Consider the following 24081-nt stretch of genomic DNA (forward strand, 5'->3'; position numbering starts at 1 on the left):
CTGCTGTCTGCCGTATTTCTCTATTAAAACTTGTGCCCAGAGTTGATTTTGTTGATCGATCAATTGTAACACCTACCACACAGAGTCTTACGCTAAAGTTGTAAAGTAGAGGTGACAAGGTATTATGACCTCTAGAAATAAAATACGTACATAAATATAGTTGAAAGAGTTCATATCTATGAGCATTGAAGAATAAGCTAAATAAAAGCGTAAACAAGAAATCATGTCGCATTCGCAAGGATAATCGTAAACGAATAGGTAAGATCAAAAGAAGGCTAAAACATTATATACAGATCGGAATTCAAATAACAGTGCAAATGATTACAAGCTCTATTCAAATCAAACACAGCAGTGCAAAAATAAATATAAAAAAATAAATTTTTACAAACTAGTTATATTTATCTTCGCCGTCAACGTCTTCTTATAGTAGGGCCTATGTATTGCCCTCTCTTAACCATCAAGTTCTTTGGCGGTTGAGTCTCCTCTAACCATGTCAGTTCAGATGCTTTATCTACCTCGACACCTTTTATTTAAAAATTAACATATACTAGGATTTGACTTTTTCTATTAGGCTTATTATTATTAGGACAAGAAGGAGGAAGAGAAGTACTTGGAAGATCTTTGATAGGAGGAGACCTTCGGAAATAGGAACAGTGTCTTCCATTTTCTGTTGAGTATGGTGGGGAAAGTTCAAAGTGCCGATGGTAAGTTCTCGGTCAACTGATTTAATGACAGTACCCTTCAATGATAATATTTCAGAAATAGATTTTAAGAAATAATTAAAATCAATAAAAAATCATATCATTAAAAAGTATAAATGGAACAAAGGTCTTACAAGGTCTGCAAGTTGATCAGCTTCCCAAGTTCAGATGGAACAACTCCAGAAAAATTGTTTGCTTCCAACATCCTAATTAATGTTTCAAAACTACCATTTCAGTGAATATTAGAAAAAGCACACTATATGAATGAATACACTTAAAAGCTCAAAACATACAGGTATGTGAGAGTAGTAATATTATAATATTTCCTAGCTGCTTTGGAATTTCCCCTGACAAGCGATTCACAAGAAGAGAGCTGAATCATGTTATATGAAATATGTAATCAAATATAAGAAAAATATAGTGACAAATTACATTTAGATTTTACGTTTTTGTATATGAATGTGCTATTGTTAATATCAATAGGCAAATCAATTGTTCATACTTTTCACAATTATATGAGGTTTTAAACTGAGTTATACCAATTATCACATAAAAAAATTAAAAGTAAAATCCTAGAGAAATACCATCGACTAGAAAAAATAATTAATAAACAGAGCCAAGTAGAACCTTCAATTCATCACAATTATATTTTAAAGGGAACTTCAAGCACAATGATCTTATTGCTTCTACAACAACAATTTTGAATTCATCAGCGATATCAGACATAAAGTTGAAATCTGCTTCATAAGACGGTCTACACTTAATTCATATCCTGTCTTTAAAAGAGTGGTAATAGCAAGTGTAGCAATGCTTCTATTCTGGTCAGAAATTAAACTTTCCATGTCGATGTTGCAGTTAGTTAAAGCCGTTGGATGTGTCATTGCAACCTGCAAAGTTCAAAACAATATTCATTAGGAATCAATGCTTAGGAATAATTCTGAGGCCAATATTTGATTCAAAATAAGCAAAGGTTAAATAAGCAAATACATTTCATTATTCCTCCCTCAATCTACTTTAATTCACTATAATTTGATACCCTCATAATAATAATAACATGAATTTTAGGACATATTTTCATTCCATAGTCGACAAACAAACTACAATTTTCACTGGAATTTGTCCTTTAAGCTAAGAAAACAGAGCATTGAAGAAAAAATAACCAAGTAAAATTCAATAACAAAATATCAGATCTCATATACTTGTTGTTTTAAAAGCAACAACGACATGAGGACCCCCTCCAAAATTGCTAGCGATCTCTGTTTCAAGTTTTCTCTGTGCCTCATTAGCTGCTTCAAGATCTGACTTAAGAAGATTATTGTACCGCTGCAGGCTCATATTGAACTCATCTAATCCTTTGTACATGTCATGATATAAATTTGTCTGCAAAACTCAACAGTTTCAAAAATAAATAAATAACAATGAGGGAAAAAATAGACTCTTCAGTTGGAATATTCAACCAGTCATTCTTACCAACTTATCTTATTCTTCCTTTGCAATTCTCTCTTCTAAATAAGAGATTCTCTTGTTCAATTCCTCCATCATATTCTTCAACGCAATCTCTGAGAAAAACATGAGTATTTAATGAATAAATAGTTGGTCTAGTGGTATCAATTTCTTATAAAATGTCAAAGAAAATGTAAGTACTATGTAGCCTTTTAGAAACAGCAGCCAAAGCAACAAGGTAGAAAATTAAAGCTTTATTCAACATCAAATTGTTAGGAATTTGAAATCATTAGACAGTTACACTAAAGAAAGACATCCCTATTATCCACACACAGAGTACCAGCCATCACAAATCACAATCTTATAAAATTAAAAACAATCCAATCGTGTCAATCTCAGGAATCGTGGAATTGAACACGAGTTTCATTTAGTGTTGGAACTGTATAGAAATACACACAAACCAATTAAATTAAATTTCAACACTCTTTTGTTATCTGGTTTGATTACAGAGTTTAATATGTAGGGTTTAGGGGTTAGCAGCGACGGAAGGGAGTGGCAGCGGAGGGAGCATCCACAGAGGAATTGCGACGGCAAGTGAGCGGAGGGAGTCACCGCCAGAGAGAGTCACCGCAGAAGGAGGGTTAGGGGTGCCGGAAGAGGGATTGCCAGCGGAGGCATTGCGAGCGCGGCGACATTCTTCCAGGAGTGCCGTGGTACTTCGTGGAGTGCTGGGGTTCTTCGTGGGTGAGGCACAATGAATATTGAATAGAGGGCTTAGGGTGAGTTCATTGAACGAGTTAATGTTTGAAGAAGGAGTTCTCTAAAAGAGCTTAGGGGTCTTTGAACGAGTTAGGGCTTAGGCACAGTGAAGGGTAGGCACAAGTTTGAAATTTTTTTGGGGGAACCTTTTGGCCACGTTTTTAAAGCGTGTCAAAAGACTTGTAGAAAACGGATACGCTTTAAAAATGTTACAATAAAAAAATCTGTCGCCACGCTTTAAAAGTGTGCCAATTTTTCTTTGACAAAAAAACGTGGCCAAATGTTGAATCAGTTGTCACCCTTATAAAAACGTGGTCATAGACCCCTTTCGTCACCTTTTTGAAGCGTAGCAAAAAAACATAGCAAAATCTCTATTCAATCGCCATTGTCATCAAAGCGTGGCCACTGACCACTTTTGGCCACGTTTTTAAAGCGTTGCAAAAAAAAGCGAGGCTATGGGCCATTTTTCTGGAAATTGATCCTCCTGATTTTTTTTAACACTTAGAAAATAAATTGTGATCTCTCACCATTAATTTTATAAGTGGGAGCAAAAATAAATATGAAAAAAAGAACGAAAAATGAGATTAAATAATTGATACCATCCAGTTTTTTCTCCACTGAAAATGATCCACTCTCCATTTTTCTTGTAGTGGCGTTGAATCCTTTAAAAAAATTACTACTTTTGCAATATTTCAAATAAGTATTTTAAAAAAATGGTTGAATATTGAGAAAATTTTACTCTTTTTTTAATGTCCCAACATTTTTCATTTTTTAAAGTACAAAGCAAATTCGGTTGCTAAGATGTAAATAAAAAAGAAGAGAAGAAGAAAAATTGAAAAGATACCTTCTAGTAAAAAAGTATTGGTAACCAAAAAAAAAAAGTATTGTATTTAAATAACTTTATTTATGTAATTAACAACACTCAAATGGGGAAAAAAATTAATGTATGTGATGTGCTATCATTACAAAGACTTTGTAATTTTGTTATCATACGTAATGCGTTATCATCATCCCCTTTATATGTCCATAATAATAGATGTTAATTATTAATTTGTTACAACAAATAAAGTAACATAGGTAACTTTTGAATATATCAATATATTAATATTTTAGCTATTTTTAATTATTAATTTTAATTATATATTTTTAATAATTAAAATTAACGATTAAAAATTATTAAAATAATAATATAGCGATATATTTTAAAATTTTTCCATATGATGAGTTAATTTAGCATTGAAACATGCAATATGTGAACTCATTTTTCATATAAAATAATATAGTCTTTTTACTTAAGAAAATTTTTTACGTCAGTGTTGATTAAATAATAAGTAGAATTGTAGAAAGCAGAATTTTGGTCAAACTTTCTAGTCAACAAAAACTCAATTTCCCCTCTACCGACTCTATTATAATATTATGAGAAAAGGACGAATAGGTCTCTAATCTTTTGTTCTGCGGACATTTTCGTTTTTAACCATTGAAAAATACTTTTAAGTCCCTGACCTTCACAAAATTTGGACGGATCAGTTCCTCCGTTCAAATATCTCCGTCAGAGACTGATCCGTCCAAATACTTTCGCTAGGAACTGATCCGTCCAAATTTTGTGAAGGTCAGGGATTTAAAAATATTTTTCAATGGTCAGAGACGAAAATGTTTGCGGGACAAAAAGTCAGGGACCTATTTATCATTTTCTCTAATATTATCAAACATTTAACTTATGCAAAAGGATTTTATGCTAATAATATCCTAATTGTATATCGTTAAGACTAGTCAAATATTTAGTTAAAGAATAAAATTAAAAGTTGGTGAAACAAATTTTCCACCATCGATCACTTGAAAAATTTATCTTAAAAAATCTGGCTTGAAAAGTTGGTTTTTTATTTTTTTAATTTTTTTATAATTTTTAAAAAAAATTAAATTGATAAAAAATATATAAATAATTATATATTTAATAAATTTATCTCAAAATTTACGATGATATTTAATTAACTTGATAATTAGTCTATGAGAAGAAGGTATGAAAAGATGTAAAAAAGTAAATAATGATATTTGAACAACATACTTCATAGTCAACCCTTTAATTTGAGGCTGCCGCATACGATGATCTGATTTATGGCGATGACTTTCTGCTAAAGTATTGCATATAACTGCCAAAATCTAAGATTCTTATAAAGATTATAGAATTTAATTAGCAGGCTTAAATATATTTTTCCTTTAATAAGAAATTTTTATTTCAATATAATTTTAAAGTTTTATCTTTTCACAAAATAACTTTTTCTTTTTTTTATATAAAAATTAAACTTTTTATTTTCTTATAAAAATAGTAAAATACTTCACTTTTGCCAACTTAAAAACTAAAAGTGATTATTTTTTCGGTTTATTTTTGTGAAAATAAAAAATTAAATTACTACAAAATTACAGAAATTATTTTTAATATGAAAATAGAAATAATATAATAAAATTATTATTATCTAAGAATATTTTTTTGTTTAATTATTCTATTAGTTCTTAAAATTTAATAATATTTTTAACTAAATTTTTATATTTTTTAATTAAATTTTTATATCATATCATATTTTATAATAAATAAATTTTTACTGTAACAAAAAATATTTAAATTAACAAGATATTCTGTTAAATTATATAAAATATTCAATTAAATATTAGATATATTTATTTTGTTTAATAAAATATTTTATTAATTCTAATATTTTTGTTACAGTAAAAATTAAATTATAAAATTTAATATAATATAAAAACTCAATCCAAAAAAATATATAAAAATTTAATTAAAAATTCAATAAAGCTAACAAAATCGACAAAATAAATACACTTCTTTTTCCCAAGCCAAGCTCAACCGATAAATAGGTCTCTCATTTGCCCTTTCATATAGAGCATTTTTCTTGCCGGGATTTTTCTTATTTTTTTTACTCTTATCTCCTTTTTATATTTAACAGTAAAATCACAATAATATCGTACAACCTACTCTAAAGATCAAGTTCTATATTTTTTTTTCTTTAAACAATGTATTTTTACCTTTTTATATCTATCTCTGTTTTTTACTTTTCTTTTATTAACCTATTATATTTTTCTTCCTTTTATAAAACTATTATTTTTGTCTTCGTTCTATTAAATAATTAATTTTTACTCTACTTACATTCACCACTTATCCCACTTAACTTGTTACATAAAATATTTTATTAGGTTTGTCATTCAATTATCGCCAATTTTAGGATTTATAATTTAATTAAAATGATATTTTAAGTATGTCTACTAATATTTATCTTTTGAGTAATATTCAGTCTGATTTTTATCCATTTTTTTGAAAGACAATAATTTAAATCCCTAATAAAATTATTTTGAGACAATACAACTCTTTTGTTAAAAATTATATTAAATAGTAACAATAATACAATCCTTTTGTAATTTAAGTATTTATTCTATCTTTTGGTGTAGAAAAACCTTTGAATCAAAATTTTGTATTTATGATAAAGAAAATGTGTTTTTTTTTTTAAATTCTACATCATCCTTCTTTAGAACATAGTATGATGATATGGTTTGATCATGTGATGGCAGTATAGCACTATATTTTACAATCCTTTTTCTTTTCTGAAGGATAACAATTTTTATTTTTTGGTCTGTAAAATTAAATTGAAGAACACATGTATTAATGCTATGGAAATTGGAAAAAATGGACAATCAGTGTTCTAGTAATTCAAGACCTTATATTTATAATGTTGTTTGCCCTAAAAATTCATATTTAAAAGGGTATTATAATATATACCTAATATCCATCACAAACCCTATGATTACAAGTAATATTATTTTTAGAATTTAAAATTTAACAATATCAAAAATTTCGAAAATAACCTTGTTTGAAGTGTTGTAATATGTAAAGATGACATTTTTACATTTTTATATAAAATACAATGGCATAAAATATAAATTTATGTGCCCTCAAAATTATGAGTTTAGGTTGTGGAAATTGATATAATTATCAAGTTAGGTAACGTATATTACACTTTTTGAATACAGTCCTTCTCCGAATTTTATATTAACGTAAGATTTTTGTGCATCAAACTGTTTATTAATAATTTAAAAATAAATTTAGATAAAAGTAATAATAATAACGATATAAAAAATTATTATTGTTACCCATAAAATGATATGAAAGAAACAATATTACAGAACCAAGAGTTTATTTCTCTAAAAAAAATTAATGGCTTAGTGGTAATTCTCACTTTATTTTTTCTTTAACAAACTAAAATTGCTCATTGCAATTGCTAATTACTAGAGTTTACTAGCTACCTCGTGTGTTAATTAAATTGGTTTATTGCTATTTTTAATTGAATTATTTAATTTTAAAAGGATAATATTAAGTAACCAATAATTTATTTGAACAACATAAACAACGAACCTTAAAATTAGTTCATTACAACTAAAAATACTACACTCTAATTTAGTATACTAATTAAATTTAGGATTAATTTTTTCTTTTAACTTTATTATTCACATTGTTCAAAAATGTTATTGGTTATATATAATTTTTCTTTTTAAAAAATATAACTCTTAAAATACAATTAGATAAATGAGAATGGAAAGAATTAGTACTACCAATTAAATTTAGGATTAATTTCCTCTTTTAACTTTATTATTCACATTGTACAAAAATATTATTGGTTATATATAATTTTCCTTTTTAAAAAATATATCTCTTAAAATACAATTAGATAAATGAGAATATAAGCATTCTTTCCAGCTCCTCAAATAATAAAATATAATAAAGGCATAAAAAAATCATTACACATCCCCACAAATAAAAACAAATTAGAGCATTAAGCCAAATTCACAACATTACCGTTGGCGAACTTTCCAAAACCATGGAACAGGTAACCTCAAAAAAAAATAAATAAAACCAAAAACAAAAATTCATCTCAAACAGCTTATGCAGCTCAATTAGCTGCTGGGTTTCTTCAACTTATATGTAGAGAGCCAAAGAGTTAATTAACAGGATACCCATTTTTGTCTTTCACCTCTCACTGAAAGACTAGTTTAGTAAATTAAATAGAAACTAAAATAAAAAAAATTTATACAAGATATCGAATCGTACTTGAATGAGACAAGTCATGTCCATGAATGAGACAAGCTACGCTATAAATTGTGGGTTTTGCTTGGGGTGTTCAACTACACCATCTCTTTTTTTTTCCTTTTTTGTTTCTTTTTCTTCTTCCTCTTCTGTGACTGGTGAAGAATATCATACACCCACACTCCGTCTTTATTATGAATCAGTAAAGGTATCCGTAAAAAAAAATGTCTAAAACGAGTTCAGAATAAAAATATCAAACTAATAAATAAAACAAAACAAATAAATAAATAACTAACAAAAATCACATAGAAAAACAGTAAAACATGAAATTTAGTTCCAATTAATTACCAAAACTACAAACAAAAATAATCATCATTCATCAACTTTAAAGGTCATCCATTTGCAATATTCATATTCAAACTTATAAAATATCATATTCAATCAAAAATAAATAGAAAATTAGTTCTAAAATTTAATACTCTTTGTCATTCTTCTTCTAGTATATTTTGGCTGCCTAAATTAAATAAAATAATAAATATAATATTTACTAATAATAACAAAAATACTTAAATTCATTATAAATATTTATTTTGTAATAATAAAAATATATTTTTTGTATAATAGTATGTGTATCACAACCAAAAATTTTAACAAAATTTATTAAACACTCCATCAATTTGTTTCTTAATATCTATCTGAAATGTCTGTTAAAACAAAAATATATATTTAGAATTTTTATTAACAATAATTAAAAATAATAAAATAAAAATCTTACTAAATCCGATATCTCAATATGTACGAATAAATCTCGGCAAAACCGGATGAATTGTCTAAATTCTACTCTAGAATTTAGACAATTCATCCGATTTTGTCAAAATATATCGACACATATTAACAGGATCAAATTAAGCAAAATTTTTATTTAGTTATTTTTAATTATTCTTAATGAAAATTCTAAATATATATTTTTATTTTAATAGACATTTCAGATAGATATTAAAAAACAAGTTGATAGAATTTTCCATGAATTATGTCTAAATAATTTTTTTGGATGTAATGTACATATTACTATATAAGAAATATATTTTTATTACTACATAAGTATTTATAATGAAATAAGTATTTTTATGGTTATTATTATTAAATATTATATTAATTATTTTATTTGTTTATTTTAGGCCGCTAGAATAGACGTTAGAAGAAGGATCACAAAAAATTTTGAATTTTGTAATCAACTTTTATTTATTTTTGAATTAAATATGTTATTTTATGAATTAAATATAAATATTGTAAATGTAACATCTAAAGTTGATGTATGATAATTATTGCTACTCTTTTATAATTTTGATATTTAACAGAAACTAAACTCTATATTTGACGGTGTGTTTTTGCATAATTCTTTGTTAATTTTTTAACTGTTAAATTGATGGTATTAGTTATTTATTAATTTGTTATGTTTTGATTATTAGTAATTTTGTACTTTTACTCGGTACTTGTTTTAGATACCATTTTTTACCCATGTCTTTCCGAAAAACCCTATATGGCGTCGTCATGTGGTAGCCTGCCTCGTGCCTTTGCTGCCCTGCCTTGCGTCACCGTGCCACCATCGTCCTGTCTTCTCCTCCCTTGAGTATATTTCGCTGCTAACTTCTATTTTCTTGATTTGGTTTTACTTATCTTAAATTTTGATTATTCTTATGATTCTGATTAGGTTTTAACTACCCTTCCTGAAACGTGGATTAAGAGTGTATCATTCTGGTTCACTTCCAATTCTAAAAGAAGTGATTGAGATTTTATTTCAAAAAAACTAATAAAGGTTGGTAGATAAAGTATGATATAAGATGTTTTGTTTATGTTGAAACTGTATACCTATAACACAATTGTATACTTCAATTTTGTAATTTGCTTTAATTATTTTCCACTATGATTTTCATTTTGTAAATTAAGATAGAACATTATTTTAAAAAAATAATATTAATTTATTAATAATATATCGTATAATAACATTAAATTATTTATTAAGAATTTAAAAAAGTTTTAATATGATTTATTTTTAAAATTTTTTTTATCATAATATACTAATTTTTATTTCTATTAGATTATTAAGTATATAGTAAATAGTATGAAAAATATTAATATTTGTTTATATTTTTAGAAAATACAATTTAAATTTTTAACTAACAATAAAAACATAACAAGGATTTTTAAAAAAAAGTTGATAGAATTAAAATATATAGAAGAAGAAAAAACTGCTTACCAAGTAGCCTCAAAAAACTGGTTAAATATCGGCAGCAGCACATATCTCATGTCCACCACCAAATATCTGCATCACTTGGATACCTGAGAAAGAGACCAGAAAATGACATCAGAGTCCTTGCCATAACCGTATAGACACACCAAGCCTTCCCTAATGTACCAGAAAATTACAATAGAAAATTTTAATCCACAATATTAATTGGTATTAGTACACTTAATCAGCAAATGGGAGCTACAAGAAGAAAATTGCAATTACTTCGCCAAAATAACATTTTAAAATTAAGTCTACCTCCAAGGAAAGGGAGAAGATAAAATAAATAGATACTTGATTGTAACAAAAATTGGCTACTTTCTGTGAAATTATACCAAAAGTTCAGATATTCAAACCTTCAAAAGTTTTGTTTTTTTCAGGAAAAAGAAAAAGAGAAAGGGAAAAAAAAAGCATATGGTAGTGAGGTTATTTACTTGAAGAACAACAACAGTCGATGATAATATGCGAGGTCATTCGCAATGACGATAGCTGCTGGACCAGCCTAGCCGCCAATCAAAAAAAATAGTTCTCGAATAATAAATTCTATATTTTAAAATCACTTTTTTTTACCGGTTGGATTTGATTAAGTGATTAATTAAGTTCAGCATGTTAACACTCATCAGATGGATGAAAAGATGATCTCTATCTTCAAGTGCTTCTTATTTAAGTAACTTCCATCTTCTAAATAGTTCCAAATCAATTTGTCTTCATCACCTACACATAAAACAACCTCTTGTAATATATAAAATGTAAATCCAAAATGTTGTTCATCCAAAATCGGTACTCTTGATTCAAAAGAAACCAAGTAAAGAAGAACTGAAAATAGCCAACCTATTGGAAGAACCAAAACTAACTATACATGAGAGATTGATCAGATAGAGATCCATGATAGTATGTTGCCAGATGTCGTTTTATTTCCATACATCTAAAGTTAAACATAGATGATAAATAATAAGGATAAAAAATTTTATTACTGGATCAACCAGGTAAAATACACGTAAATAATAGTACTGCCAAATAAATCAGCAAACTGAAATTTAAAATTTCCATTTAATTAGAGTACAAAACCAACCAATATAAATACTATACTCCAATCATAACATTCTCTTTCCCCAATTATATGGGTCGTTTTTGAAAGATCCCAGAACCTTCATATAAAAATTTCCACAGACGAAAATAACAATAATAAAAGTATTAGTCACAGCAAATGTAAATTTTTTATGGGAGAGTAAATAAGGGTAATTATATTGACCTCTTTGGAAACGAATTGCTTAATTTCATCCTCAGTTGTGTCAGTGTGACCATTTGCTCTCAATACAAACGCAGTTGGCACCTCACCATGCTTCATCAGTCATCTTGCAATTGTGTTTTCAAATTACAGCAATCAGAGAGCGAGAGACCGTGAGAGAAAAAGAGGAGAAAAACTGATAGAGAGATAGAGAAAATGAATGGAAGGAATTGATTTTTAAAGCTGACTTTAAATTTGTGCAGTCAAAAAGAAAAAGTTGGCGCTTAAATTTTGTTTTCAAATCTTAGATATCAAAAAGGAAACATTGCGCTCAAAAGCTCTTGCTATACAATACAGGTAATGATATTTATTATTTTTACCCATCTAAATTCTAAACAAATACAGAATACCATATTTGTCATGGATTCTGTCTGCACAATTAATTAATTATTATATATTAATAACGGCTATATATAAGGTATGATTTTACTTGACTTTAAAAAAGTCATTGAAGTGTGATTCAGAAGTATGCATATGTAAAGAACAAAATTTTCAATGCAGCCAGTTGTCTTCATTTAATTTGTAGGGTCCACCGGTGACCTACTACCCTTTGTCCATTTGTTGTTCTCTTTAATTTGTAGTTGTCTTCATTTAAATATAATAAAAATATATACTAATTATTAATAATATAATAAAAATATATAATAATTTTATTAATTATATATTAAAAAGCGACCAGAAAATGACATCAGAGTCCTTGCCATAACCGTATAGACACACCAAGCCTTCCATAATGTACCAGAAAATTACAATAGAAATTTTTAATCCACAATATTAATTGGTATTAGTACACTTCATCAGGAAATGGGAGCTACAAGAAGAAAATTGCAATTACTTCGCCAAAGTAACATTTTAAAATTAAGTCTACCTCCCAAGGAAAGGGAGAAGATAAAATAAATAGATACTTGATTGTAACAAAAATTGGCTACTTTTTGTGAAATTATACCAAAAGTTCAGATATTCAAACCTTAAAAAGTTTTGTTTTTCTAGGAAAAAGAAAGTTAAAAAAGAAATACGTCTAATGCTAGCTTTAACATGAAATCAATCAAGGGGAATATACATGAAAGTGTTTCTTATAAACATGCAACACAAGGTATGAAAAAACCACACTAAGTGAGCACTAGCAAGCAAGCCATGGAAGCAACCTGATAGTTATGTTTTCGGTAAAATAAAACTAGCTAGATACAGAAAAAAATGCTCCATGACAAAAATATATCATAGTAAAATGAATTCTGAACCATGGCAAACAAAAAACTAACCCATCGTTTCTCTTCTTCCTCTTTCTGTTTGCGCATACGGTGGAGAAAAGACAGAATCAAAACGAGAAATGAAGGAATGAACTAACCCATATACACGGGAATCGAAAGAAAACAAAAATTACCGGGAACTCTGTGAACGTCTTTTGGGAATTGGGGACATACAGAGAGACACCATTCATCCATACAGAAGAAAAGAGAAAAGAGATGGTGTGAAGAAGAAAAAGAAAGTAAAGGAGGTGTGATAGTTGAAAACAGAACAAACTCATCAATGAAGAAGAAGAGAGCAAATGGAGTTTGTTGGTGAGATTTGAGACTTGAGAGGGAACTGATTGATATAAAGATAGATGCATTTATTGATACAAAGATAGATGCATTTAAAATAATATTTTTAAAATAAGTAAAAATGTTATGTCAGGTTGGTAATTATTGCTCTGTTTATCTTTTTTTTTGTGTAAATAAAAGAATCTTAGAAACCTTGCATAACTTATGTGACTATGTGAATCCGAAAAGCAAGGATTTAAAATGGTTAATTTTTTTATATATTGAAAAAATTTGGGTGTAATACTTATTCATTGGATTTTATGGTGTTTTTTGAAATTGTGGGAACAGTACAATACACCCTCTTGTATTGACAATACGCCATCTTTATATTGTATATTTTAATTAAAATATACAATGTATTGTATATTTTAATTAAAATATACAATACAAGGGAGGCGTATTGTCAATACAAGAGGGCGTATTGTACTGTTCTCACAATTTCGAAAAACACCATAAAATCCAATAATTAAGTATTACACCAAAATTATACCAATATATAAGAAAAAAATCATTTAAAACATCACACGAATTTTTATTAATTTTATTAAGTGTTATTAAAGTCATATTTTTATTTATATTTTTTTAAGTAATACTTTCTAAAAATTTTACATTGATTTTGCTTATTTGAACTAGAATTTTTATTATTAAATAAGATTTCTATATTTAATAAAAACTCATCTAATTTCTCATGCACTACGTTGTAGATTAAAAATTTTGAAATAAAATATAATTAATATAAAATGAATAAAATATACTAAAAATTCAGCAGAATACAACGAAAAATAGAAAGAAAAAGAAAAAAGAAATATCGAGAGTGAGCTATTATTATTAAATGAGGGAGAGAATAAATATAATAAAAGAGAGTAGCATGTGAATAAGATTTTATTTTTAACAATTTGATTTGATTAATAAAAATTAAAAAGACTTTTATATCTAATTTTTTTTCAATGTCTTAATAAGAAAAAAAATAAAGAACACATTGAAAATAAAGAAAACAATTATTTCATATTATAAATGCAATAGTAATTGAGATACTTGAGAATAACGAGGGAGATATTTATGGATAAAAAGGAACACGCGTGAAGATGGGTTGGATACTTTTTTATTAGAGTCCATTTAGTGTACAGATGTAGATGTCCAGATTTTTGTCTTTTATGGTTATTTATTGATTTAAAATTGTATCACTAAGTGCATGTTTGGGCGCTATTATTTTGTTAAAAAAAGATCTTTTTTCAATGAAAAAAAATCTTTTTTTTATTTTTTAACGTGTTTGGCAAATTTCTAGTAGTAAAAGTAAAAGCACTAGTAAAATAAAAAAAAGATCTTTTTTGAGAAGCTGTAATTTACATCTTTTTTTAAAAGATCTTTTTTCCTTAAAAAAAAGATGTTTTTCATGTAATAAATAAACAAAAAAGTACTTTTATATTGTTATACCCAAACATAATTGATAGATAAAAAGACCTTTTTACATGAGATATCCAAACATAAAATTACTTTTACTTCTCTATAAGATCTTTTAAAAAAAGATAACTCGAAAAAAGATCTTTTCTTAGAAGCTCACCCAAACAAGGCCTAAAAGTGTTGCTTAAAGAGAAAGTGTTATCTTTAATCGTTAACTTGGCTCTAATACCAATTTTTTATTTCGACTTTTCTTTTAATTTCTTTTTTAAAATTTCTATTAACTCTTCATATTTTATTTTGAATAAGTTTATAATTTGTATAAGTGCTTTATTTAAAGGATTTTGATAAAAAGTATTGACCATTTCTACTATTTCTCTTGCATTTATTACTAGTCTTTGATGTTTTGATTTATAACTTTTCAATCTTGTTTTAGTTTATAATAGTATTTTTTGCATGGATTATTGTATATAAAATCTTTTATCTGTTTATCTTTTTCTTTAATATAATTTCTCAAATCCTCAATAACTTCTTTTATTTCTACACTTTCTCCTGTTTCTAAATATCTGTTTAATTTTTCAATTTCATTCTCATTTTTTCTTTCAACAGCTTTAATTCTTTTAAGTCATAATATGGTTTTTCAGGCATTTATAAATTTTTTAAGTTTAATTCCAACTTGTTTATATTTATTCTTATTTCTATCCTTTTTATTATAAGATCATCAATTTCAATCTGAAGATTGTTTAATTTCCTTTTATACTCCTTTATTTTACCTTTTAATTTTCTCGTCCTATTTCTTTTTATTTTATTTTCTGGTTTTTCAATCTTTTTATGCTTCATTATTTATTTTAAAATTTCTGCAAGCTCTATCATTGATTCATCACTATTTTCTAGAAATTCTATTAATTTCTCTAGCTCTTCAACTTCTCTTTTCAACTTGTCATAGATTATTTTTAGGGCTTCAAATGCTCTTTGATTTATTTCAGAAAACTGTAAATAATTCAAACGATTTTTTCTTTCAAATAGCTCTTGTTTCTTGTCTTGATAAGTTACATATATTTCTTCTTTATCTATTGTCATAATTTAGTGTTTAGGGTTTCATTTAATTTTTCAACCTTTTTTGTTAGTTCTTTTATTTCAGAATTTTCTTCTTTAATTTTTAACTTAGATAAACTTAAAGGGCTATTAATTTTATATTCTCTTATTTGAAAATTCGATGAAACTAATTTTTCTGATGGTTCTTTTAATAATAGAACTGGGTTTTCAATAGCTTTATATTTTGGTAGTTCTGTTTTTACAATTTTCTAAAATAATTCATCAACATAAATTCTTTCTCTATTTTTAAATATTATACTATGATGGCTATTTGTTAAAGCATAATTTATTGCATATGTAATTGAAAATGGTTCATCATCTTGTTCCATTAGATTCTTTCTGTGAAATTTATAAGCTAAACTTATAGATCTTCCAAGATTTTCAGTTGATAAAGGTATAGCGTATCCAAGATGGGCATTGAATTTAACATTTACGTTTGCCAAGTTTCCATGAACAATTCCAATTATTTGATCTATTGGGTCATCAGTAATTCTTTTATCACAAATTGCTAAGCTTATTGGTGAATTAATTCCTTTCATATATGTCGATTTGATTAAGACTTGTATAGTACTAATATGAATCTATCCAATTTTAGATCTTTTTTGTTGATCCTTAATTTTCTCAATCTGTTTACTCAATTCTTCATCATTTATCAAAGCTATTTCAAGTTCTCCATTGGCGGATTTTATCTTTATAGGGGCTTCAAGTTGAATTTTTCTATAGTATATTATATTTTTTCTATTAAAAACTTCTTTTAAAAAATTTTATTTATTAAAATTTTCATTTGATTTGAGATTTAATTCTATTTTTAGAACAACCTGTTTTTCATTATCTAATAAGGCAGATAATCTATAATAATCAGATTCTTCCGTTAATTCTAAGCTTTATAAATAATTCATAACTAAGAGATTAGGATAAAGGCGTACCTTTCTGGAGAAAAACTTCCTTTATTTAGTATATTTTACATAGGATGTTTTTATCTCCAGAGGGGAGATGATAGATATTAACTATAGAGGGGAGTTTAAAACTATTTTTCCTAAGGAAATTCTTTTGTCAGACTACAGAATCGCCTCGGCAGTTTCCTCCTTGCTCTCCTAGCATATGAGTACTCTTAGCCTCCTGCTTTCTATTGTCTGATGGCTTCTACAATTGCCTAAACAATCTATTTATAATGGTTGGGTCTGATGGACAATTCTCATCCTTACCCTTCTTATGACGTCATTGCTTACGTCATTGTTTATTATCTTGCACCAGCTACATTGTTGGTGCTCTATGACCTAAGCGCTTACGTCATTATGCAATAATGTCGAGGGATGCTTCAGATGCGCTGTCCTCTTCTTTTATGTGGGTGGATGAGCTGTCTTCTTCTTTTATCATGTGGGTGGATCCCATTTCATTATTGCTTTCTTCAGATATTTCTGAGACACACAGCTGGCACTTGTGGTCTTCTCTGTTTTTTATCAAATAGCAGAGATTCCTTTTTATCCCTTCAGGGAGTTTTTCTAAGAGTCCGGATAGATTGTAGAATGCAGATTCAAACTCTACCAAGAGTCTCATCTCTCTTTCTTCAATTTCATTTCTTTTACTGGACACAAGCAGAGTATTTCTGCTTTTATAATTGATTCTTGTGTGAGATTCCCTTGTTATCTTTTAAGTTCTTTCGAAGACCCTTGCTAGTGTGCTGGCTAGTCTACCTTCATGACTGTAGATTGTTAAATCTTGAACTTGATCAATTGGTTGAAAATTTTATGGGAAGACGGACATGAATATTACTTGATGTGCTGGAACCAAGCATTCTTCTTCTTCATAAAAAATAGGTTGACTATTCGTAAATTTTAGGGATATATCCCTTGGATTTACATTGTCAATCATATTTTTAAATCTCTTTACTGCATCAACAAATCCTGCAGGAAACTCACTAATAATTTTTAGATCATTAAAAATTAAAATTTTATCAATTAATCCATACTGGAAAAACTGATATGTGTCCGATGGGGAAGCATCTGGAAATATAACCAGCTTTGTTAGCTGTTCTTTGGCAATAGGATAATATCCCAAAATTGTCCTTTTTTTTCAGTCCAATTTAGGACTATGTTAAGGGTTTCTCAGAGATTTGATCTACAGACCCTTTTCTTTTCCTTGATTTCAGCTCTTGTAGGAATATTTCTCATTATTCCTGTTCTCTGGGCTTGAATCGGAGCTTTATCTGCTCTTGTTAGAGTTTGTTTTGGACGAAGAGCTTCATATTCCTTGAAGGATTCCTTTGCCTCTTCTAGTGTTGAAAATCCTCCTTTATTAATTATCCTTGACTGGTGTGTGAATGGTGTTGCTTTCTCCCAGGCATCATATATTCCTTTCATGGGGCCATTATAAATTACATAATATTTTTTATCTTGGGTGGATTTTTTAATGATTTCAGCAATTATTTTATTTTTCGAAATTTTTTCTTCACCTGATTTGTCCACCATGCTTAGCTGGCTGAACTCTGATGGTTTTGCTTGTTGTGTTGATTTCATTGCTTCAATGGCCTTCTTGAGAGATTGGATCTGTGTCCTTATTTGCTGGCAATGCTTGCATTTTTCGAGTTCTTGCTCATATTTTTGAATTTCTTGATCTAATGCGTTGTAGACGAACTCCATTCTCTTGTTAATGTATCTGCAATAACATTTTTGTCACCCTTAATATATTCAATTTTTATTGGATATTGTAACAAAAATAATTGCCATCTTACCAATCGTCCATGATTATAATCAACTTTTAAATTATATCGTATGAAACCTGTTAGGTAACTTGAATCTGTCCTTAATGTAAATTCTCTGGGTAGTAAATCAATTTTCTATTTCTTAAGAGATTTAATTGCTGCTAGAGTTTCCTTTTCATGAGTGGTATATCTCTGTTCTGTTGGAGTAAAAGTCCCTGAAATATACCTGCAAAGTAATTCCTTTGGGGAATATTTAGAATCTAGTGATTCTTTTTCTTGTTCCAAACTTTTTATAGCTTTCTTAGCTTTTAGACATCCTGACCAGGTTATGTCTGAAGCATCTGTTTCTACTATTAAGTAGTCATTTTCTTCTGGAATATAAAGTTCTGGAAGTTTTTCACATAATTCTTTAATCCTTTGAATTTGCATACTGTCTTTTTCATCCCATTTCCATTCTTTTTTAGTACTTATTTTTGAAAATAAGCTTTTAGTGTATTCTGTTATATTTTTTAAAAATCCTTGATCAGAAATATAATTTATACACCCTAAAAATCTTTGTAATTATTTTCTATCTTCTATTTTATTAGGAAATAAATTTACCTTTTCTAAGACATTTGGCTGAAGTTTTAGCTTTCCTTGAGTGGATAGAATTAATCCAAGAAACTTTATTTCTTGTTTTGCTAGTCTTGTTTTCTTTTTGCTAAGAACTAATCCTTTTTCTTTACATCTTTCTAAAACTATTAATAATTTTTGAAGATGATCTTCTTTATCCTACTTTGTAAAAATTAGTATATCGTCAATGTACACTAAAACAAATTCATTTAACTCTTTTAGATTTTCTTCCATAAATCTTTGATAAATACCTGGGGCTTGTTTTAATCCGAATGGTAATACATTCCATTCATAGAGCAACACACTTGTTGATTCTTTTGTTGGGCAAGTAAAAGCAGTTAATTTCTTTGTTTTTTCGTCTAAACGAAGTTGCCAATATCCTGATTTTGCATCAAGAGATGAAAACCAAGTTGCTCCTTTGATTTTTTCTAAAATAGAATCTTTTCTTGGAAGTTTATGAGCATCACCAATAGTTGCTTCATTCATCTTCTTATAGTTAATAACCATTCTTCGTTTTTCCCTTTTAATTTCATTATTGTTTTCGACATAAAAGGCTGGAGCCGCATGAGAACTTTTACTTAATCTTATAATTCTTTTTTCCAAAAGATCTCTACATTCTAATGAAAACTCTTCTCTATCTCTTGCGGAATAAGAAATTTTATTTGGAACATTTATCTCTTTTGTAGGATCTTTTAATTTAATACTTACTAATTCGTTATTTGTATTTTTAATATCTAAAGGATTTTCAGCACAAATTTCATCCAAAAGTTCTTCTATCTTTATTTCAAGATTATTTTTTGGGATATTTATCTGAAAGTATAAATTTAAATAACATATCTCTAATATAGAAAATATTTTAAATTTTAAGATCTTATCTATAGTAGTAGTTGGTATTTTTATACGTTTTGATTTTTTATTTATTGAAGAATCGTGTGGAGCTTTTAAAACTATATATGTTAATTCTTGAATGAATGGATGATATAGCTTTAAAAAGTTATTTCCTATAATAAAATCCATTCCAGAATCTAACATATATATAGATGGAACAATGAACCTATAATTTTGAATAAACATTTCAGCCATCTCTGCTTTTTGGTCAATTTTATGTATTGATTTGTCAGCTATTCTAACTCTTAATGGTTTCTTTAATTTTTTTCAATCAAGTTTTATATTTGAACTAGCAAAGCATTGTGTTGCTCCAAAATCTATGAAAGCATTTATAAACTTTTCTGTTATTTTTATAGTAATAAATGTGGCATTATTACTCAATCTCTGAGTCTGTTTCTGAGACATATTAAAAAATATAGTCTAAGTTATTATCAGATTCCTCTAATGGTTCCATGAAACAAGACTTAGCAATTTCTATTTGCTTAGTAAGATCTTTTATTTTTATTGTTATTTCTTTTTCTAAAGTACCTCTTTTTTCTCCAGTTTGGATAGTATTTTCTTTTTCTAAATTGATATTTTCTTTTTCTTTGAAAATTTTTATTAAAACCATATTTTTGGGGTATTTCTTCATTATCCTGACAGCAAATTCTAATTATATTTGCAAATCTTTTTTGAGTCGCATCTTGCATACAACGTTCTTTTATTTCCTCTCTTATTGCAGAGGTTGCTCCACCAAAATTATTTTCAATTGTCCCTCTATTTATTTCTCTTATAAATCTTCCCATTATAAATTTATTAGCAGGATATGGAAGTTTTGTTATATACATACTAAGATAATGATTTTTATCTTCTTCTTTTAATTTGTAATAATGTATTCTATATTCGCATATATAAGATTCCACATTACATAGATCATATATCTGAATATTAGCTAAATGGTTTTTTGCTTCTTGATATTCTTTATTATAGACTTCTTGTCTATGATCTATAATATTTTTTCCAAAAAATTATTTATATAGAATCATCATTATATATAATATCTTATCATAAGCTGTTGTTTTTGTTGCTAAATCTTCTATTATTTGATTTTCTATTGATGTCATATAATCTCTTATAGTTCCTTTAGTATGAAACCCTATGTAATTCCAAATATCTCTTCCAGACAAATCACTAAGCTTTGGATTAGTAAAAGCTTTTAATAAAAAGGAATTCAACCAATTTTCGAAAATTTCTTTTTCATTCTTTTTACAGTCTAAGTCAAGCATTCTTTCTCCTTCTATTTCCTGGATTTTAGGAACGTATTTTGATGGTATTTTTTTATATTTTGAATCTTTATTTATAAACCCTTTTTTAAAAGCATAATTATCAAAACCTATTTTCCATTTAAATTGAGATTGATTATCCTTAGATGTTCCAGTTTCATTTTTTACTTGTATTGAAATTGCTGGGTCTTCGTCACTTGAATAATCTAGAATGTGTTCTTCATTTTCTATATTTTCAGAATTTACTAATTCTTCTTCTATTTGAAAACCATGTTCCATAATATTATTTTCTTGAGCCATTTTTAATTGTTTAAAAAGCATTGTAACTTCTTCTAATTTTTCTTCAATATTCATAATTTCAATGGTGGTTTTACTTTTAAGTCTGTTATGTTGATTATATTTTGAAATTTTTCTTCTTTGGGATTCTCTTTTTCCTTATTTCTTTGAAATTTTATAGATACTAATATTTCTTCAAGCATATCTACTATAGAATTTAATTGTGGGTTAAAAGTATGATAAAGATGTGGGGAATCATTTCCATGGTAGCATTTTTTAGAAATTCCGTGTGAAAAATAAGTTTTTTCAGGTTTTTGAAGTCCTTCAATAAAACTTATAGTAAAATAAAGATTTTGAGAAAAATTATTTTGTATTAATTTTAAGAATTCGGTGTCATTACAATTAACATTGGTTAAAATCATTAATTTTTGATCTATTAATTTTGATAATTTAATTATTTCTTCTCTTAAATCTTCTAATTTATTTTTTTTCATTAGGTGACGCTTTTCTTTGTGAAGAGTTACGGTTTTGAGTGAAAAATGTGATTTTAGAATGTATGATTTATATTTTGCCACGTAAGCATATCTTTAAACTTTGATCTGTACCTTATATTTACCTTTCTATTATAGTTCTGTCTTTTTTTATCTTTTTTTTCTCTTTTTGTTAAAATATATTTAATTTATTAATTATAAATTTTAAATTCTAAATATTAATATGAATCCTAAATCTTTTATATATGAGAGTTAACAAAATAATTTAAAAAATAAAAAATAATTCATATTTATTAATTAAAAAAATATTTTTCCTGATGATCAACATGGAAATGGAAAATGACAAGATAACACATGGGAAGCAATTAAATGCACCGGCGCTGGTTCCCATTTCTTTCACTCTCTCATGACATGTCTATTTCACACTTCGTACAAAGTTTTTATGTATCGTAACAACTAACAACTTTTGGTTAATTTTTTTTGGATATTGGATAAATATTTTTTATTAATACGACAATATATTATTTTAGTCTTCTTTTTTAGTTAGATTGTGTCTTTTCCATGACCTAAAGACAAAACTCACCTCAATTTCCAGGTAGAGTCAGACACCCTTTTCTGCTCTACAAAAGGTTAAATTGTATTTTGCTCTAGTTTAGGTACTTTAGCTTGCTGGAGTGAGCTGGGTCACTATCATAATTAATTAATTATAGTGCATTTGTTTGGCCATTTCTTTTCCTATTTCTCTATTCTTCTGATAAAATGGTATAATACGTTGATATGAGTTGAAATAGATGTATTTCATAAGTATGATATATAATATAAATTGTTACTTACGATTTGCATAACAAAAGAAATCATTATTCACGATTTTATAAATTATATTTTTTAATTAAAAAATTAAAATCATGACTCACGATTTCTTTTTTTTTTGTCTTATCTGAAATCGTAATTTAGAATTTCTGTTAACTTTTTTTAATTTTTTGTCTTATTTAAAATCGTTATTCACGATTTTTTTATCCCATATCACTGTATTACACCAAAACATCATAATATTAATAAAAAACACCAATAACAACACAATATAAAAAAAATTAGCCACAACTCTCCTCATATGTTAATATATGTTATTTTACTCCGGGTATATACTTTAATAATATTCACTCTTAAAATATATTTAATTTATTAATTATAAATATTAACAACCAATTGTTTATTTTAATATTATAAATTAAACAAAATAATTTAATGTAAATACTAATTTTTATTAAGGAAAAGTCTAGGAAACCAGCAACTTTATTAAATTTTGACTAATATGTAACCAGCAAAAAAAAGTGAATCATTGGATGAAATCTCACACCAATCTCACACCATTAAAATCATTATTTATGACTATTTGATGACTACAAATTATAAAAATTGTTGGCTCTCTAACACTCCTCTTTTAATAAAATACATGTCAAATATATGTTTTTAAAAAATCTACTAGAGAAATAATTTTTTAATTAATATCATTCAGTTTTTTAAATTAATATTTATCTTATATCACAAATTTTATATTTTAAATCTTAAATCTGAATTTTAAATTTTAAATCTTGTAAACATGAAAGTTAAAAAAAACTTTGTATTTTATGTACTAGCTGCTTTACTCGTACAGCAGACTATCATGTACGGATCGGTGGCAAGTAAAATTGTTGTCGTCTTGCATGTGCTTAAAGACAAAAAAGCCCATAAAAAGACAGAAGAGATACGACTAAGAATAATACAGTAGAATGGGATATGTGGCTAATGATAACTGGTATTGGTGAGGTTGTCACCATGTTTCGAAAGAGTGTGTGTTTATATTTAACTATATGTTATTTATAGCCGTGTAGTTTTTATAGTTGTTGCCATAGATAAAAAATAAATTTTTATTATAGAAAAAAGAGTTGGTTTTAATATATAGGCTCCTTAATTTAAATATGAGAAATATTTTGGTGTATTAGGTAAAAATGGACTTACTGTGTGTATTACAAATAGATGGATGTGTCAGATGAAGGGATAACACGCAAGGGGTGTGGTGCCTTCAACACGTAGGGGGCGTGGAGGCTAGGTGGCACGCTGTGGTTGAGCCACGTAAGCAGCACGCAGGGGGCGTGCTGAGTCAGCACGCAGGGGGCGTGCTGACGTGGCAGAATGTCGTTGCAGCACGTGGCAGCACGCAAGGGGCGTGCTGAG

The 24081-nt window shown here is 27.3% G+C and overlaps 1 long non-coding RNA gene across 3 annotated transcripts; it reads right to left on the minus strand.

The window, feature by feature from the left end:
• Nucleotides 1-7970: 7970 nt before the first annotated feature.
• LOC130961987 (uncharacterized) lies at nucleotides 7971-13111 on the minus strand. Of its 3 annotated transcripts, none has more exons than XR_009079675.1 (4): nucleotides 11529-13111; nucleotides 10847-10990; nucleotides 10247-10329; nucleotides 7971-8176 (listed from the first exon to the last, which is right to left on the minus strand). It is a non-coding gene; the product is annotated as an uncharacterized LOC130961987 (long non-coding RNA). The 3 variants fall into 3 exon arrangements; XR_009079677.1 differs by having other exon boundaries at nucleotides 7971-8217; XR_009079676.1 differs by having other exon boundaries at nucleotides 10711-10990.
• Between the last annotated feature and the right edge of the window lie 10970 nt (nucleotides 13112-24081).

This window comes from Arachis stenosperma, chromosome 2 (assembly GCF_014773155.1).
Source record: "Arachis stenosperma cultivar V10309 chromosome 2, arast.V10309.gnm1.PFL2, whole genome shotgun sequence".
Classification (NCBI taxonomy): Eukaryota; Viridiplantae; Streptophyta; class Magnoliopsida; order Fabales; family Fabaceae; genus Arachis; species Arachis stenosperma.